Below are 21,070 nucleotides of genomic sequence, written 5' to 3'. Positions count from 1 at the left end.
AGGTGCCATCAGAAGGGGACGAGGTGTCAGGTGATGGAGTGGGCCAGAGTGTGGCGGAAGGAACGGTCCCTTCGGAATGCTGACAGGGGAGCGGAGGGGAGGGGTAGATGTGTTTGGTACACAAAGTATTCTTGCCTGCTGAAAATCAGTTCGGTACAGTCATTTGCCTGGGAAAGGGCTCAAGGTGTTGGCTTGGTTTAGCCCCGAGACCAAATGATCTGAAGTGTTACTAGGTTCACCATCCCAGGAAATTGTTGCATGCAATCTCAAACCTTTAGAGCTACTATCAGGGATGGCCCATATTGCTCTTCAGAATTGCCATTGGGACATCTTTCCACTTATGGAGTTGTTTTATTCAATCCACATTGCGTGGCACACAGTCAGTCAGCCAGACTCTGAGAAGCCTCTGGTCACAGATTGAAGGATAGGCCACAGCTAGCGTAGTGACATTGATTGACAGCTGTTGGAGTCCAGTGGGCAAGTTCTTCATCAGTTGGAGTGCTCAGCGAATAACATCTCAGCGATTGGTGATCCACAGTCAGTCTGGGATCCTTCATACAGATAGAGCAATGAGAATATTTGAAATTCTTGGCCAACAGTCAAAAGGATGTTTGTATTAAAAGCCTGGGCTAGTTTAATCAGCAAGATAGGTTACAGTAAGATCCATATTTAGAGAAAAAACAGCATGTCGGAGATCGTAGCGAAATTATTAATTGGCTCAAAGCCTATATTTCAATTAAGAGTGTTTATTCAGTTTGACATTTGGAGAAAGAGAGGAACTTGTGGTATATTTCAATAGTCAGAGTAGGGACGAAGGTTTTCTTGGCTCTGATCCCTGGGTCTCACTATTGTTTACCTAAAGTATTGGACTGGAAGAGGTATATTTCTGATCATAAGGGATATAAGGTCAGCTTGTTGCTGAATCCAAGAGAATATTTAGCACATTAACCAAAAAAATGTGATAGTATCAAACTTGCCTTCCTACTCCATACAATCCAGTACAACACTAGACAATGTTTTTACCCACTGAGCCACATAGGGTACCCATATGAACTAATTTTACTGTTTACCAGGTCAATTCTGCAGTGATTTTGCTTTCCGCATTCCCCAATAACATTCTCCTAACCTGCATGGACCTGATATGTTAAGCCACCTTTCAGATGAGACATTAAACCAAGGCCCTGTCTGGCCTCTCAGGTGGATGTAAAAGATTTCATGGCACTAGTTAAAGAGCAGGAGAGTCCTCTTGAATTAAGTGAAATGACTTACATGGCGGCTCCCCTAGTATTTTTTATGTTCAATTAGCAAAACATATAATCCCCTTTGCAACCACAAACAAATTGCCATGCAGTCACTAAACCACAATTAGTGCACCGGATTATTCACTGAACACAGTCAATCTATTTTATCCTGAGCACACGCTAAGTTAATTCCCCTCAAATGGCTCTCCTGATTGGCAGTCCCATTAGATGGTACACCTTCCAGCTGGATTCATGATAAAACTTTACTCTTTGAGTAACGAATCTTCATCACATCTGCAGAATAATTGGCTGTCCATGTGTCCATCATTTGTTATTCTGCATTAACCGATATAGTCTGAAGACATAGGCCAGGATTTTATTCAGGTGCCAGGAGTCTCGATGTCCAGCAAAAGCAAACCCAAGAGCCCCATGTCGCCTCTTCTCTGGAAGGCCTGCCGAATCAAGTGCCAATTAGGCACTTAAATGGACAGCGGCGGGCCTTCCATGGGATCAAGGACCTGGTGATGGAAATCGCATCCTCTGAGCCGGTGGAGCACCCACCCAAAGCCAAAGAGTGGCACTGAACCCAGACCACAGGTGGGTCAGGAAGGAAGGAAGGGAGGGAGGGGTGTCACACGATGGGGGTCACTGGGGAGGGGTTTGTAGGGGGAGGGGTGGCAACAAGGGTAGTGGGATGGCTCTCAGCAGGCCCCTCTTTCCAATGCTGAGTCCTTCGTTCAGGCACCAACTGCCTTTTAACGAGCGACCACCCCTACCCCTGGAGCTGGCAAGCAATCACATGGTTTTTGTTACCTTGTTTCCCATGCAGTGATAGGCCCACCCGCTAATGGCAGCAGGATGAGGCCCTTAATTGAGCAATAATTGTCCACTTAAGGGCCTCAATTGGCAGTGGGCTTTTTACCCTCTAGAAGGTGTTGGTGAGCTGCCTTCTTGAACCGTTTCCCGCTGTGTGGTGTAGGTACACCCACAGGGCGGGCTTGGGGGGGGGCGGATGTTCCAGGATTTTGACCGAGTGACAGTGAAGGAACGGCGATATAGTTACATCAGGATGGTGTGTGGCTTGGAGGGGAACTTGCAGGTGGTGGTGTTCCCACTTGCTTCCCTTGTCTTTTTAGATGGTAGAGGTTTCGGGTTTGGAAGGAGCTGCGATTGATGTTGTGCATATGAACTTCCAAATGGCAGTTCACAAAATACTACTTGTTAACAAAGTTAAAGCCCATGGGATGGATACACAATTGGCTAAAGGACAGAAAGCAGAGAGTAGTGTTGAACACCTGTTGTTTTTAGACTGGAGGGAAGTATACAGTGGTGTTTCCCAGGGGTCAGTATTAAGAAAACTGCTCCTTTTAATATATATGAATTACCTGGACTTGGGTATACAGTTCATAATTTCAAAGTGTGCAGTTGATATGAAACTCAGAAATGTAGCAATGAGGAGGATTGCAACAAACTTCAGGAGGACATAGACAGACTGGTGAAATAGGTAGATGTATGGCAGATGACATTTAAGGCAGAGAAGTGATGCCTCTTATTCTTCTAACCAAAATGTAACACAAACTAAAAAGTACAATTTTTCATGGGGTGGGGGAACAGAAAGATACCTCGGGTACATGCAAATAAATCTTCGATGGCAGCAGGACAATTTGAGAAGCCTGTTAATTAGGCATATGAGATCCTCGGCCTTATTATTAAAGGCATAGAGTATAAAAGCAAGGAAGTTATGCTAAACCTTCATAAAACACTGGTTAGGCCTCAGCTGGAGTACTGTGTGCAATTCTGGCCATCACATTTTAGGAAGGATGTAAAGGTGGTTTACTGGAATGGTACCAGAGACAAGGGACTTCAGTTACATGGAGTGACTGGAGAAGCTGGGGTTGTTTCCCTTTGAGCAAAGAAAGTTAAGAGGAGATTTGATAGGCATGTTCCAGATCATGAACGGTTTTAATAGTTTCTCCTTATTTACTCCATTTCCACTGGCAGCATGGTTAGTGACCTGAAGACATAGATTTAAGGTGTGATGAGAAAACTTTTTTAAAAAGCCAGTTGTTGTGATCTGGAATGCACCGCCTAAAAAAGTGGCGGAAGCAGATTCAATAATAAACATTCAAAAGAGAATTGGATTAATACTTGAAGGGAAGAAATTCACAGGACTATGAGGAAAGAGCAGCAGAGTGGGAATAATTAGATCACTCCACCAAAGATCCAGCACAGGCACAATAGGCAGAATGGCCTCTTTCTGTGCAGTATCATCCTATAAGTAGTGCCCACATGATTTTTTATATTTACCCGAGAGGACAGACAGGGTAAAAGCTAGATGAAAATGCAATGACCTAATCCTATACAAAGATCTAAACAATAGGGCTGTGTTAACTCATGGCCTTTTCTCATTGTTAACTTTCTCAGTCATGTATGGCTCTAAGGCTATGTAGTTGGAATGAGATTGTAGCACACATGCATGAAGTCTGCATTTTTGTCCTTTGCACAAAATCCGGGACGACTTGATAACTTGCACTGTAAAATTTTAAAAAGTGCCTTGGTAGAGACTGCAACCACAAATATCTCAAGAATTTTACACAGCAGGCATGCACAAACAGTAGACCTCCAGTGCTTTTGTTTCAGACCATAGAGCCTTACAATCCTATAATAGGATTAATTTCACACTTCCCATTTATTTGTACATTCCGTTAATTTCATGCAGCCGCAAGCTTTGGGAATCATGAATGGTTCTTAAATGTTTTAATTACAATAGCGAAGATTGCATTTCACTAAATAAGTAATTGGAGGCAAGGAAAGCACTGTTATAATGCCTGTGGACCCAAGAGTATCTTAGCCTCATCACCCTACCCTCCGCCCACTGCAGTATTGCATAGATATCTTGATGATCATTTAATGTGTAATCTGTAGTTTTTCTCTAATTATTCATTGAAATTGGTTCATAAAATGGTATGTTATTGCAAATCCTTTTGCTTTTAGAAAGAACAAACTTGCATTTAGTGCCTTTCTCCACCTCAGGACATTAAAACTGTTTCATTGGCTTTGGGATGTGTAGTCACTGTTGTAATGTTGGAAACCCAGCAGCCAATTTGCACACAGCAAGGTCTCACAAACAGCAATGTGGTAATGACCAGATAATCTGTTGGACTAATGTTGTCAAATCCCTCTCATCTTTACTAATCCTAGTATTTATCCCTTTCTAAACAAATCACATTAAAACAGTCAGGCCAATCCTCCCAATTTCCAGAAACTGAAGTGAATAGCTGCGGGAGTAGACTGTTTTTTGAAATGGTATTAATTGAGGAAGGAGCTGATTGACGGCTCCACCCACCCCTTTAAAAAAACAATCGAGAAAATTAGGTTTTTGCTTTGGTGAATCCCTAGTTGCGAAATGAGAGGAGCTAGAAACCAACATCAAAGACTTTTTTTTCCTGCATTACCTTTGAGTGCTAAATTGCTCCTAAAACCAGTTCAGAAAGGTATCGATCGTGTGATACTGTGAGGCTGTCAGGAACAGGGATATCTCAACAGCTTCTAAAATATTCAGTGCAATACTGTATGTAACAAACTCAAGTATCCATTCTCTCACAGAATATACCCATTGCAAACATCATATTGGATGTGCTTACTAATGTTCAATTAGATTGCTAATTTGTAAATGAGATACAGTTCATTGTTGCTAGGATCTCAGTAACTGAAACTTTCGTGCCACATCCAGTTTGAATGCAAGAAACACGCAGCAATTACAGGTTTTTCCCCTTACAAACTGGAATCGCGTTTGAATAGAGCCACATTGTGTCACACCAGTGTGATGTACCAATGTTAGTGTCAGGGGCAGTCCATAACAGCAGCTCTGCCTGAAACACTGTTCTGTCCTTTCTCCTTACACATACTGCGTGTAGGGTTTAATCAACCCTTCAGGATTGTCTTGGAGTCTCCAGGAATGAAAGATTCAACACGAGCGAAAAATCATAGAGGCATGTGGGGTGGGGTATGTTTGATTCCCTTCGCATTTGTTTACTTGTCGTAAAGATGTTGAAAATGGGGGGGTGGGGGTGGGGGAGGGGGTGCATTTGGAGGTGAGAAATCCTGTCATGAAGCATTCAGCAATATGCAATGTGCTTCCAGCACCTTTACGTTACCGATTTGCTGCTGGGGCTTGTAAGAGCGTGAACAATCTAAAATGAATAAGTAGTTTCAAAGAGGTATTTCACACAAAATGAAAATGTGCTGACTGGTGGCTACTTCTTACTACAGCACATTCATACCTACATATTAAATAATCCTAAAGCTAACACTGTTGAACTAGTGCGGAAGCAGGTGTGCAGCATGACTAAATTGATAATCTGCTTTAAGCTGCAATTTAGGGGGACCATCAATAGCAGAGTAGGAATTGAACAAGGGAGTGTAGAATCATTGGCAGAGCCCTTCCCTTTACCAGGCGAAATGTCAATGATCTGCAGTTTGAACAGGCCGCTTAAAGCAGCACATTTTATCAGACCACAGAATCATCAGCATTTGCAGTACTGACGTCAACAAGAAAAGGAGATCAGAAAGTCACTCTCAGCTATAACAAAGCTCTGGAACCAATTTTCAACAGTTACTTCAGCATCGTGTACTTTGAAGACTGCTGGTAATGACTGACATTTGAATACAATAAAGAAAGACAGACTTGCATTTATATAGGGCCTTTCATGACCACCAGACGTATCAACGTGCTTTACAACCAATCAAGTAACTTTTTTTTTTGAAGTGGAGTCATTGTTGTAATGCAGGAAACACGGCAGCCAGTATGCAAACAGCACTGTGATAATGACCAGATAATCTGTTTTTTGCAATGTTGATTGAGGGATAAATATTGACCAGGACACCAGGATAATTTCCAAGCTCTTCAAAATAGTACCATGGCATCTTTCACATTCACTCGAGCAAGCAGATGGGGCCTCAGTTTAATGGCTCATCCGAAAAACGGCACCTCAGACAGTGTAGCGCTTCCTCAGTACTGCATTGGAGTGTCAGCATTGCTATTTGTGCTCCAGTCCTGGAGCATGACTTGAACCCAGAACCTCATGATTCAGAGGGGAGAGCACTACCCACTAAGCCACAGCTGACCCTCAATGAACACAAAATGAGACATCCTGGAACCCGAAACAGATACAGGTTCAGCTAATAACTTAAAATTGATGATATGTCTCACACCGCATAGATTTAGACCAGCAAGTCCAATGCTGTGGGTCTTCAGCAACAATGAATTTACGAATATCGAAGATTCAAGTGGGAAATTCAAACAAATCTAATTTTAACCACATTTTTAATGGAGTAACTGAAGCCATCTCTATCTGAGGAAATGTCAGGAGTGACCTTTACAACCTGTAGTCTGTCTCGCTCTCTTTGATTGTGGAGATGGATACACTGGTTTAGTGAAACCTGCAACTCTAAGGCTAGGTTATTTCTTAAAGCAAACTGTTTTAAACATAAGGGGTACCATGCAAAAAGATGGAATGAAAAGACACCACAGACATTTTGCCACAGTCCCCTCCCTTAACTTTTTTCTAGGCAAGTGATGAAATTATGATGAACCTTTATAAAGGCACTGGTTCGGCCACAACTGGAGTACTGTCTCCATTTCTGGACACTGCACTTTAGGAAAGATGTGAAGGCATTGGAGAGGGTGCAGAAATGATTTGAGAATGGTTCCAGCATTGAGGGACTTTAGTAACGTGGAGAAGTTGGAGTCGTTCGCCTTTATAGAAGGTTGAGAGGAGATTTGATAGAAGTGTTCAAAATCATGCGGGGTCTAGAGAGGATCAATAAAGAGAAACTGCTCCCATTAATGGACGGGTCTAGAACTAAAGGACACAGATTTAACAAACTAACGGTGACACAAGGAAAAACCTTTTACACAGCGAGTGATTATCGTCTAGACTGCACTGGCTGAAAGGGTGGTGGAGGCAGATTCAATCATGACTTTCAAAAGGAATTAGATAATTACTTGAAGGGAAACGATTATGCAGGGCTACAGTGAAAGGCCAGGGCAGTGGGAATAGCTGGATTGCTCTTGCAGAGAGCCGGCAGAGACTAGACAGGCCGAAAGACCTCCTTCAGAGCTGTAAACATTCTACGCTTCTATTGAGACTGATCTTTCCATCTAACTCATCCCCTTTACATTTGGACTCAGTATTGCATCACTACTCTGCACCCTCTCCAGCATTTGCACAGCCTCTTATACAAGGTTGCCAACTCTGCTTGGATGTATTCTGGAGGTTTCATCACATGAAGACCTACCTCCCCCAGGCTCCCATCAATGCATGACCCTACACATCCCATCCTTATGGCACACAGGCTTCCCACGCCAATAATAAAACTCAATTGGATGATTCTTGGCTGTCAACAGCCATTTTTCCCCCAACTTCTATATTGTTACGACTAATAAAAGAATGTGTTCAAAGAAAATTTAAAAAAAAATAATTTTTATAATTATGATTTTTTTTCCCCCCCGGGTTGCTTCCTGGAGATTAGCCTTCACTTCCTGGAAGGTTGTCAAACCTACTCTCAAAGCACAAAAACCAAATATGTGATACAACTCGTGCATAATCTCAGTAGTCTTGTAAGCAATGTTCCCTCTAAGCTGCGCAGCTGCGGAGCAACCCAAGAGTCCCAGTGACGGCCGTGCACAAGTCAGCCCTTTTAAATACACGTGTAGGTGCAGCAATGCAAAAAAATGCAAAGGGGCCACACACTTAAATCGCACTCAAATAAAGTATTGGAGGGAACGTTGCTTGTAACCATTGATCTGACCATATATGCTGCATTTCATCAGTTTTTTTAGTTGTCATACTGTCTATACACCAGCAGTTGTGAGTTCAGCACAACTCCCACATACCTTTCTCAGTCAACCTTTGCTAATTCTAACCATTTTGTAATTTAGTTTAGTTTAGAGATACAGCACTGAAACAGGCCCTTCGGCCCACCGAGTCTGTGCCGACCATCAACCACCCATTTATACTAATCCTACACTAATCCCATATTCCTACCACATCCCCACCTGTCCCTATATTTCCCTACCACCTACCTATACTAGGGGCAATTTATAATGGCCAATTTACCTACCAACCTGCAAGTCTTTTGGCTTGTGGGAGGAAACCGGAGCACCTGGAGAAAACCCACGCAGACACAGGGAGAACTTGCAAACTTGCAAACTTATTCACATTAGTTCATCCAACGTACAACACCTTGCATCTCCGGATAATAAAACTTGTCTTTCAATGTGCATAACTGAGCTAAATCTCTTACCGCAGACATTTGTTCACTTATGGTCACTACCCAGGGTTATGACGGTTGCCAACTTTGGCCATGCAGTTGATGGACAGTAACACCGAGAAGGTCACTTTGCAAGAGATGGCAGCTGGGTAACAGCAGGGGAGTTCTCCCCAGTATTCATACCAATAGTTATCCATCAACCAACATCACTAAAATGGAATATCTGGAGATTTATCTCATTGCTCTTTGGGAAACCTTGCCGTGTACAAGTTGGCAACCATGTTTCCGACATTGCCACAGTGACTACACTTCAGAAATTCTGATGACAGATCACAGACCTGAAACGTTAACTGTTTTGCTTCCAACAGATGCTGTCTGACACGCTGAGCATTTCAAGCATTTGCTGTTTTTATTTCTGATTTCCAGTACAATATTTTGCTTTTCTTTTGTTAAACCACTTCAAAAGTACCTCATTTGCCATTTGATGTCCTGACGTGATGAAAGGCGTTACAGAAATGCAAATTCTTTTTATGGCAACTGATCACAATTGCTGCCAGGAAGAAAACAATTTTTTAAATGAAAAATAACGGCCTTATGTTTTAAAAAAAACAAGCTTATACAATAAGTAGTGTTTCCATCTATATTATAGGGAAGTTATCAGATTTGGACACGTATTCAATTCATCAGAGATATTGAGTCCTTGAACCTACATACCAGTTGGATGAAATCTGCCAACGAGTTCTGAAGATATCATGTGCACAAGCAGACAGAATCACCAATTACAGCAGCGCTGTCTCATTTTGAATAGAAGTAATTAATTACACTAAGCCACCTTCTGCCTCAGATTCTAGACAGCTGCTGTGGAGACTGTTGCACGCTCCATCAAAATGCAGCTACTCTCAACATTGTTTCATCACATTCAGCAGCAAATCATTAAACATTTTTTTAAAATAATAATTTGGAGTAGACTGCAAATGCTGAAGCTTCTTAAAAGAGCACTGGAAATCCAAGCAAGTATTGCCTGTTTAAATTCCAATATCTATTTCAAGGAATATATGCTATATGTGGTGGGAGAACATAAATATACATAAATTATGGAAAAAAGATTTAAAACATTATTGCAGCCTACCCTGACACTGCAGTCTGGAAATTCTAGCTGCTGCACTTTGTTATAGATGTAAAACAATCTTCACAGGCTGAGTAATTCTGAGTTACAGCCTGAATTTCACTAGGACATTCCAATCTACAGATTTCACTGACCAAACAAGGATTATTCTTCAGGGTTGGAACTACCATTTCAAACTGGCTCCAGAGCAGCCCCGTGAATCATACCAAAAAATTCAGGAAGTGTACCAGTAATCAGTGTGTGTGAAAGGTTAGAGAATGATATCCTTTCAAAACATAAAGAATTATAGACTCGGGCATTGATTTTTACTTCTGGGGCGTAGGGGAAGACGAGGGGTTCAGAATGGAAGAGGGTGCAGCTGGGAGAAAAAACAAATCGCCACAGGAGTACTATGTGGCACTCGGGGCCCTTTTAACTCCTGGACTTCCTTTATATATTCTAGCAAGCCTACCACCTGAAACTGGGAGGACTAACATCAGGGCTGGGATGCGGGAGCAGAAAATGTGCTGAGAAGCACCTGGACTCAGGGAACCCAAAAAGGAACCATCCTCAGCTTAACCTCAGAGCTGGGCAAGGGCTGTGGCAGCTGATGCCAGCAGCAGAGACTGAGGCAAGGCCAGGGTCTGGGGAAGCCCAAGCACTCCTTTTGGAGCCAGGGGGTGGGGGGGGGGGGGGGGGGGTGGTGTTGTAGGAGTGCCTTTAGGAGTGATGTCCCTTTAAGATCTTAGTACGCTAATGAGCTAAGTGCCAGGATGTAGTCATGTGACTCGAAGCCAGAGTTACTCTTCAACTGTAACACCGAGAGGAAGGTTCTGTAAATAGTTTGCTCTGTGCAAAACAAGTGATTAGGCCCAAAGCTCGCCAACAGGACATCTTGTCACAACTTCAAGGCCATATGGGAATAAAGCGAAAGACGACCGGCACGACTGTTTATTGGCCAGGGAACAACAGTGACATTGAAAGATTCGTGAGGATGTGTGAGGCATGCCAGAGCCACCAGCCACAACAATGCAAAGAATCTCTACCCCTTCACGTGATTCCATCAGTCCCTTGGTTCAAAATCGCCAGTGATCTATTTTCCGTTAATGGAGATGACTTTCTTAGTCACTGATTATTTCTCCAAATTTCCAATTGTCAGGTAGGTAAAAGACACTTCAAGCACGGTCGTTGCAGACACACTGGGCTGAATATTAATAGCATGTCACAAATCGCAGCAGTGCACTTTGAAATTGACTGTCCGCCCGCATGGAGCGGCCGTTGTCGAGACCCCGCGATTTTTCACGCAGAGACTCATTTAAATGGAGCGGGTGGAATGACCGCCCCCGATGACATTCCACCCCCGGCAATGGCGTCTGGTGTCACCGCACAGGCGTCAGCACCATTTTTAAAGGGCTGTAAGCTCTTATTGGCAATTTTAATCTTTAAAGGGACCTGGAGGGAAAATTAAAAGTTAAAACTCTATTAACTGATCAAAGCCCAACTCCCAATGACCATTTAATGTATTTTACACATATAAAAAAAAAAACTTTTCTTCCTATCACTGACTTTGCCCCCAAACTTTGTAACGTTTGCCCTTCAACCCCTTCCCACCATCCCCTCAGTCAATACAAAGTGTTTTCCCCGCTCCCCCACGCCCTGATAATTTCGCTCCTCCCCCCTCCCCAGCAGTGTCACGCCTCGGAACTTCGAACGGAGTTCCGAAGGCGTGGGAGTTCCGGCTGGTGGCCGGAATATTGGTGTAGGATGGTTGCTGGGACAAGGTAAGTTTATTTGCATGTATTTCAATTAATTTTACTAAAATAAAGGCTCCGCTGCCGGTAAAATGTTGCGGGACCATCAGGGTGCCAGGGGGCGTGGCAGGCCTCTCCGGGAAGAATTTTCTGGGGTCGCCTGCCACGAATGACATCGGAGGGCTCGTAAAATTCAGCACGTTGAGTGCCATAGTCAGTCTATTCGGTCCACCTGAAGAAATCATTGACAAAAGCCCACAGTATGCGAGCAAGCCTTTCAGGGATATGTGCGTCAAATGGGGCGTACGCCATGTAACGTCCTCACCACATTACGTGAGATCTAATAGTCTTGCTGAGCGAATAGTTTTCGTGTTGCCATGCTCCACCTTAGGGCTACACCTTTGGATATGAGCTTACCGTCACCAGCAGAGATCATGTTTGGCAGACAAGTGCAGACAGTTCTGCCAAGCCAACAACTGTCCAAATTCTGAGATGCAGGAGACACTGCTCGAGAAATAGGGGAGAATGAAGATGGTGCATGACCGACACGCAGGGGTGGAACTACCTCAGCTACACGTAGGACAAAAGGTCAGGGTTGTACACCCCACAGTGAGAACATGGTTACCCGCAGAGGTATCCAAAGTGTGCAGTCAGCCTAGGTCTTATGGGATTGCAACATCTAGCGGAGCAGTGTTGAGAAGGAACCGAAGCAAACTAAGAGAAGTGTGCAATACTCCAATTGCGCACAGCGGACTCGAAAGAACACACTCCGACGATCAGCGTGTGACGGAACAACAGGACAACAACCAACACATTGACAACATGCCTGCCAAGAGTGAATTCCACATCCCCAGAAGGTCAGAACATAACCAGATCCAGGAAAGTTGTCAAACCACCAAAAAGATATATGGACTCTTAAGCTTCTATACTTGTAAATTTTATAATCTATATCCCGTATAAATAATTTGTTATCTCATTTTATGTATTTTTACCTCTAGCATTTGAGACATATCTTTGGAAAGAAAGGGGAGGTTGTGTGATTGTCTTTAAGGGTGATGTCCCCTTTAAGATCTTAGTATACTAACAAGCTAATTACCAGCATGTAATCATGTGACTCAAAGCCAGAGTCACTCTGCAACTGTAACACCTAGAGAAAGGTTCTGTAAATAGTTTGCTTTGTCCTGCACATAATAGTTTAGCTGTAATAAACCTGTTTGAGATCTTCAGCGTAACTGGACTCCACTCATCTCACTTACGTTGCATCAGACAACATAAATTACAAGGGGTGCATTATTTTTTTTAAATTTGATCATGGGATGTAAGCATTGTTTGTGATTGCCTTTAAGAGTGATGTCCCTTTAAGATTTTAGTATGCTAATGAGCTCAGTTCCAGGATGCAGTCATGTGACTAGTTAACTCTCTACTATATATCATAGCTTAGTTGTAATAAACTTGTTTGAGATCTTCAACAACCTGGACTCCAGGTGGGAAGGGTATCAGCAGGCCACAGCTCACTTTGGCTTTTAAATCGGTATGCTGATACTGAGAAACCAACAGTATGCGATGCACTTACACAAATAATGGCGAGGCATGAAAAGACCCCTAATCCATCCAGCCTGCCCTGCACAACTACGACACACCTTGTGTGTCACAATAAGTACAGATTCCACCCTCAACCAAAAGCCAGGTATTCTCTTGGGAGAGGTAAAGCAACAGATAAAATTCCAGGCCAATTTGAGAAAAGAAAATCTGAGCAATTCCCTTTAGATGAACTAAACTAGTCCAACAGACTACTCTGGCCCTGATTAATGTCACACAGTATCTTTCCTTTGTACAAGGTGACCTCTGCCCCATCCAGAAACAGGTCCAGCTCTCGCTTGAGGGAATAACCATTCAGTAACTGCTCAAGTAAACAGTGAGCGTTCCAGCTTTAGTCACCTGATTAATTCTCTTGTCGAGGAAAAGCATTTTTGTCACAATAGGGTAATGATGAGTGCATCAGAATCTATTAACGGACCATATACAATATGTACAATTGTTCTAGCTAGGAACTTTACTTATTGTAAAAGATTACATGGATAATGCCCCAAATGTACTGAACATCATTTTATAAAAATTGTACTTTTTGTTGAAAGATGCAGCTGTTCAGCAACCCTAGATCAATAATTTCTGTACATAACAGGAAAGTTAGCTGAAATACAGCAATAAACAGAGAATCTTCAAACCTGCGCACTGCTAGGCCATGCCAGTTTTTCCTGGTAGCTTTCAAAATGGCTGCTGGGATTCAGGGAATGTGTGGCAGTTGTGGTTTTGGCTCCTTTCCCACATTTGTGCAGGCTGCCAGGGACTAGATAAAAATGATGGACTGATGCCTCAGTGTTTTCGGGCCTGGTAAAGGGAATTTAGAAATGATCGACATTTAGACTGAGAGGAAGAGACTCTGAAAACAAACTGCAGACAAAGGGGGAGGTTAAATGTATAATTATCATTACTGTACCAAAAAAAATAACACTCCACGGTCACGTGAGATAGAGAGACTGAGAGAATAGATTATTAAACAAATGTCTGGTTCAGATCTGCAGGTAAACCATGAGAAATAAAACTGCTAATCAAATGAAAGAAGGAAAGTAAAGGAAGAGAATTCAAGGGAATTTAGATTATAATATATAATGTGAGACCTGGGTCTGGATTTAGTAGAGGGAGCAGGGCTCCTGCCACCGCGGCTGAAAGTAGGTGGCGGGGGGGGGGATTGCAAACCCACTTCGGCGGGCAGTAGGACCCAGGGCTCCATTTAATTGGCTGCCCCTGGACTGCCATCCCTATTTAGGATGGTGGCCTGACCCCAATCAGGGGGCCGGCAGCTCAGCAGCACCACAGCTAGTGGTAGCCACTGGCTGGAACTGCATCTGGAGGATAAGGGCACATCAATGGCCATGCACCCTCAAAGTCAGCTAAATAGGGTCTGGGGGCTCCAGGGCCAGTCAGGCAGGCCCGGGCGAGTGGGGGTGGATAGCAGACTCCGCTGAGGGTAGGAAGCACCATTGCCGCGGGAGTGGCCATTGCCATCGGAGGACCCATCTGTGCACCAAAGAGGGCGCAAAAAGGAGGGTTTAATGGGCAGTCTCCCCATGCCAGCGATGGGCCCCCCAGATGCTGGTAAAATGCCAGCTGAGGCAAATAAGCCCTTAATTGGACACGTGGCTCAATTGGAGTCCGGGCGGGCAGGCCATCTGCCATCTTTCCCACCACTGGCAAAATGGCATGGCAGCAAGAAGACATCAGGCACACCACCCGACACCTTCCTGCGCCATTTTGCCAGCCTTCCTGCCTCCCAGCCGATCCCCAAAGGGCTGGTAAAATTCAGTCCCTGGAGTCAGGAGATTTGCAAATTAATTTTGTTCGCATTTTACTACTAGGAGGGAATTTTGATTCTCAGATTCATACGAAGCTTATAAAAGGGATGCAGAAATGAAGAGTAATAGTTTACAGTGAAGCGAAATGGAGGGTGGTAGAAGGAAGAGCAGAAATTGAAATGGGGCAATGTAGCCCATGTAATGAAACCTCCAGGAATACCCCGAACCAGAGTGGTCAACCCTAGTTCATGGGAGTAAAAGCACGGGAAATTTTAAATTAAAATCACCTAGGAAATGCAAGCAAACAAAATACTCAGGAAAGATGTGATCAAGATTTTGTGCAGGCAGGTACATAACGTTTCTAAATTTACCTTGTCCTGAACTGCAGTATAAATGAAGTAACAAAGTACTCCTCTTGAGCCTTGGAGAATTGAGTGGGATAACCTCCTGTGCTAGTTCGAGCAGAGCTGTAATCATGTGCACTGCAGAATTGTGCATTAGACTTGGAAAGATTGAAACAAAGACAAGAGGTAGAATGAAAATGGCCCTGAGGTCACACTGAGGATTGACATGAGTTCAGTTTTTAAAAAAAATAGATTTGAGTCAATGGTTAAACAATAATTCACTCATGGTTTAGCATTACGAGCATTTGATTTATTTGGTGATTTTTTTTTACCCACAAATGATGTTTTCACCCGTCAAATTGTCTAAAAGTTGGAACTTGAACTGTAAATGATAAAATATTGTTGTTACCAAGCCAAATAGCTGTTTGAAAATGATAAAATACTGCAGACTTAAACAAAACTGATGTCCATTTATGAAGCATTTGATTTTCACATTCACATACATAGAAAATCTCATGACTGCTCAGTGGGCTCAACCTGCTGCCAGACCATGGGTATGACCATGGTTGCATCTGTACTAACTGCAGACAGACAGGGTAGTGTTTTGTAATTTTATCAGTATATTGGAGGATTGATATGGATTTCATTGGACAGGTGTTTATACTTTGTTTTTCAAGCAGTAGGCAGCTCCAAGATTGAATTACTGCTGATCATTTCCTGCTTTGAGCCATAAGAGAAAAGTCACTCTGGGTCAGGACTGGCAAACCTGGCCATCCACCTGCCATTACTTACCCTGGGGACAGGATGCCCCACAACATGCTACAGTGCACGGCCTTATACCTATATGGGTCAGTCCCAAAAGGGCAGAAGACTGCTCAAACCAAAGCTCCAGACATTCACCTAAGGGCCACTGAAGACCAGCAAGCTTTCAATTGAAGATTGGCTTCACAGTCAAGTGGTTACAGCCTTGTTGGCATCCTGCCATGTCATTGTTGAGTGTTCTGCAGACTGCTAATAGACAGATAAATCTTCAAGGAGCTGCATGATATTGCACTTGTGATAAAATTAGATTGAATTCAGGCACAGTCTCCCCGCCGCACTGCTCAGGGTTGATAGAGTAATGATGTCAGTTGGCCGAGGGACGAGGAGGATTTGACTGGCTGTACCTTGAAATGAATGGCAGCTTGAGCATCTGGCAGGTATTCCAGGTCCGAGTGCAATGAGGGTGTCTACAGCTCTGCTCCTTAAAGAGCAAATATTATTTGCTGAAGTTTAAGTACAGCTCTGAGAACCAGAAAGGGTGTCATTCAGACCAGACTGGCGGTAGTAATTAACCCCCATTTGTGCCTCAGCTGGATGAACTGCTGTACATGCTGATTCCTGCATCACCAGATGGATTGGGAATGAGCAAGCTTGGTGATTTGTAGCTTTGTCAGGGTGCATTAGAGAATGGAGTCAAGACCCAATAAGTTCAGCATCAATTAAGGCAGCGTGCAAGGTGAAATCCTATATCCGATTACAATTTGCAATGCAATAAGATTTGCATTGCATTGTGAGTATTGTTTTGGATTTTATTAGCAAGGCAGTGTCATCTTACAGCGTCCTCTTGATTCTAATTGAATAGTCAATTTATACGAAAAGCCCAGAGACAGACTCATTTTCCTCAGGTGAAATCCCTGTCTTTGCTGCTATTAGTGAAAAAGCAAGCAGTGATACAAATGGACCAATTGCACCAATTTAAAGTAATTGGTAAAAGAAGCAAAAGCGACAAGAGGAAAAACTTTTTCACACAACGAGTGATTAAGGTCTGGAATGCACAGAGTGTGGTGCAGGCAGGTTCAAATGAAGCACTGAAAAGGGAATTAGACCATTATATGAAAAGGAAGAATGTGCAGTGTTATGGGGAGAAGGCTGGAAAGTGGCACTAGGTAAAATGCTCATTTGGAGAGAGCCAGTGCAGACACGATGGGCTGAATGGCTTCCTTCTGTGCTGTAACAATTCTGTGATTCTGTGACCATTTTTTAAACAGAGGGCAAAAGGGGAGGTCCAGTTTTGAACTCGTACCTTTTTTTTTTAAAAGCCACCATCAACAGGAGGAATGTCACTAACTAATTCATACTGGTACAAGTTCTCTGATGTAAACAGTGCAGGTGTATCACTCTGAATCTGCTTTGATCCATTCAGCCCAAGTACATTATACTCCTGTGCTGCTTCAGAACCTTGGACAGCACCCAAAAATCAATTACAGAATATTTTTCCACAAGGCTCCCCAGTTCCTGGTCCAATTTAATTGCTTGGAGTAGACTCCATTTACAGGCACATTAGTACAGCAAATGAGCAAGGCATTTTAGCAGTCAATTCTGACTGAGAACGGCATGAACAGCCACATCATCACCATCTCGGAGCCACACCGCTGGGCCAAAATCCTGGACTTCCGAATCGACATCATGAGAGCACCATCATAAGGACCACAGTGGTTCAAGGTGCCAAGTCCCTAAGCTCTGGAACTCCCTCCATAAAACTTTCTGATCTCCTTCCTCCTTTAAGATGCTCCTGGAAATCTACCTCTTTGATCAAGCTTTTGGTCATCTGGTGTAATCTCTCCTTAAATGGCTTGGTGTTAAATTGTGTTTTCTAAACACTCTAGTGAATACAAATACTAGTTATTGTTATTGTACAGGTTCAACACCACCTCCTCAGGGCAATTAGGGACGAACCAGAAATGCCAGCTTTGCCAGTGGCGCCCACATCCAATAACGGAGAAAAAGCATCACTTGTGGGGAAAAAAACTGAAGATAAAGCTTTACAAACATAATATACCATTAAAGATAATGAGCTGTATTATTATGCCCTAACTCATTACTCAGGCTTGCTTGTAGGAGTTGTCTTCCTAACTGAGACATCAATTTTGGATTCTCAGCACACATGTTGAGCTTGAAGCCAAAAGCTATGCAAATTAAGTGCTAGACGAAGGCCACAAGATGCAAACAACAGATTTTGAATGCCTCATTTGACTACACTGTATCATAATTTGCCAAAGAAAAGTGCATTAATGTTCAGCTTTACTTAGCACATCAAACTAATACTAATCACATCAGAAGGCTGTCTAAAGAGAGTAAATAACAGAATGCCACACCTCAATCATACCTGAACAAATGAAATAATAAAGTGCTATTCTGCATACAATCAATGTACTGAACTTCAAAGTGCAGTGTAATTGACTGCAAATTATTTCTTGCTAAATCTGAGGTAGTGACACCACCAGTGATCCTTAAGCAAATATAAAGTATATGTCAATAGTATGAAATATACTTAATAGCTGCTCTTCTTTTTCCAATGTTTATCACAATCCAATCTTGTATAGTAGCTGTATAAAAATGTTTATTTTATCCAAGACCTTTCATCACTGACCTGAAACGTTAACCCTGCTTCTCTCTCCACAGATGATACTAGACCTGCGGAGTATTTCCAGCATTTCTTGTTCTTATTTCCAAAGTACTTAATTATCTGTAAAGCACTTTGGGACATCCCAAGGTCATGAAAGGTGCTATATAAATAAAATCCTTTCTTTTTTTCTTTCAATGCTACTCATTAACCTAACAGACGTATGTATACATGATCATCAGCAGTTCACAACATACCAGTTATGGCACAAAGCAGACCCCCTCAACCCGAAAATAATTGAAGCCATACTACTTATAGAGCACAATAAACTCCTGTTAGATCCATTGTTTGAAAAAGAACCATCAACTCTGGCCAAATAAACTGACTAAAACGGTTTTCCCAAATGATGTACGCTACAAGCATCTTTTCATTGAAAGGACAGGAATGTGTGTCAGTTTTGTCCCATAAAACATTCTTTGGCAAAAACTATTCTGCTTGTAGGATCACAGAGCTATTTGCTTCACAAATAATTGCCATAGTTAAGACAACCAAAAAGTAAACACAGGTTGCAGTTTCATCCCTTGGTGACTGGTTTAGCCCAACACATAACCCTATACAAGCATCTTTTCCTAATCTGACTGGCACAGTTGACGCTAATTATCTTTCAGTAAGATCATACCTGCCCAGGTACTCCACATCCCCAATAACTGTTCATGCAAGAGTGGAAAGAGGAAGGCTTTTATCAGGGTGGATTTTTTTTTTCTTATTTCATCTGTAACGAATTCACAACATCCTTACCCTCTCACAGAATCACAGAATAATACAATGCAGAAGAGGCCCATCGAGTCTGCACCGATGCATTAAAGACACCTGACCTGTCTACCTAATCCCATTTGCCAGCACTTGGCCCATAGCCTTGGATGTTATGACGTGCCAAGTGCTCATCCAGGTACTTTTTAAAGGATGTGAGGCAACCCGCCTCTACCACCCTCCCAGGCAGGGCATTCCAGACCGCCACCACCCTCTGGGTAAAAAAGTTCTTCCTCAAATCCCCCTTAAACCCCTTTCCCCTCACCTTAAACTTATGACCCCTCGTAACTGACCCTTCAACTAAGGGGAACAGCTGCTCCCTATCCACCCTGTCTATGCCCCTCATAATCTTGTACACCTCGATCAGGTCACCCCTCAGTCTTCTCTGCTCCAGCGAAAACAACCCAAGCCTATCCAACCTCTCTTCATAGCTTAAATGTTCCATCCCAGGCAACATCCTGGTGAATCGTCTCTGCACCCCCTCCAATGCAATCACATCCTTCCTGTAATGTGGCGACCAGAATTGCACACAGTACTCCAGCTGTGGCCTTACCAAAGTTCTGTACAACTCCAACATGACCTCCCTGCTTTTGTAATCTATGCCTTGATTGATAAAGGCAAGTGTCCCATATTCCTTTTTCACCACCCTATTAACCTGCCCTTCTGCCTTCAGAGATCTATGGACAAACACGCCAAGGTCCCTTTGTTCCTCGGAACTTCCCAGTGTCAGGCCATTCATTGAATACTTCAGTGTCACATTACTCCTTCCAAATTGTATCACCTCACACTTTTCAGTGTTAAATTCCATCTGCCACTTTTTGCCCATTTGACCATCCCGTCTATATCTTCCTGTAACCTAAGACACTCCACCTCACTGTTAACCACCCGGCCAATCTTTGTCATCTGCGAACTTACTGATCCTACCCCCCTCTCATGACTTGTTTTTGCGGCTTTACTACAAGTCAATTCCGAGGCTCACATGCTTGATCTCTTTTTGTAAATAGGGGGACAATTAGCCACTTGTGAGTGGTAACGCTGTTCATTCTCATCAGTTTTCACACCTCCCAAACCTCCCTCCATCTCTTTTATTCCCCATTTATACGGTGCAGAACTGCTTTGAACAGAAGTTGTGTGAATGGTTCTGGATGGCTGTACTCTGGAGCCTGCCCTGCTTACCAATGCCCCGATAGATTAGACAATATTAACAGCAATACAGAAATATTTGGAAAGTCACAATTGTGACTTCTGTTTTCAAGATGCACACCTTCCCAAAGGCTGGAAAGGTCTAAAAAGGTAGGCTGAGGAGGGAAAATGGATCCAGTGCTAATGGTGGCGGTTGTTTACGTTGGTCTCTAATGCTGCTGTAACACCAGGAGTGCAGGGCAAAATTACCCTATGAGGTGGTGTTTCATGCTGCTGAAGCGACTTGTGCCCCCTCCTTCACCTTTGGACAAAGTCCAGGTTGGTGCCGGCAGTTCTGAAAGATTAATGCAGCCAGTATTAAGAATGAGCTTGCATTTATACAGCACCTTTCAAATCCACGACCTCTACCAACTAGAAGGATTAGGACAGCTGGTGCATGGGAACACCACCATCTGCAAGTTCCCGTCCAAGCCACGCATCATCCTGACTTGGAACTATATCGTCATTCCTTCACTGTCGATGGGTCAAAATCCTGGAACTCCCTTCCTAACAGCATTGTGGGTAAACCTACCGCACATGGACTGCAGCGGTTCAAGAAGGCAGCTCACCACCACCTTATCAAGGGCAATAAGAGATGGGCAATAAATGCTGGCTTAGCCAGCG

At 43.2% G+C, this 21,070-nt stretch overlaps 1 protein-coding gene across 8 annotated transcripts in view; it reads right to left on the bottom strand.

The window, feature by feature from the left end:
* The window catches only part of ccser1 (coiled-coil serine-rich protein 1), a 1,304,709-nt gene that overhangs the window by 1,127,071 nt on the left and 156,568 nt on the right, over positions 1-21,070 (bottom strand). The window contains exon 2 of one of the 8 annotated variants that reach the window (XM_068045908.1): positions 13,598-13,760. The exons of the other annotated variants lie outside the window; for them this stretch is intronic. The gene's annotated coding sequence lies outside the window, so the exon portion shown is untranslated. The remainder of the gene's footprint in view (positions 1-13,597; positions 13,761-21,070) is intronic. 8 annotated transcript variants of the gene reach the window in all.

This window comes from Heterodontus francisci, chromosome 1 (genome assembly GCF_036365525.1).
Source record: "Heterodontus francisci isolate sHetFra1 chromosome 1, sHetFra1.hap1, whole genome shotgun sequence".
Classification (NCBI taxonomy): Eukaryota; Metazoa; Chordata; class Chondrichthyes; order Heterodontiformes; family Heterodontidae; genus Heterodontus; species Heterodontus francisci.
This window is presented reverse-complemented; position numbering and strand designations above follow the sequence as displayed.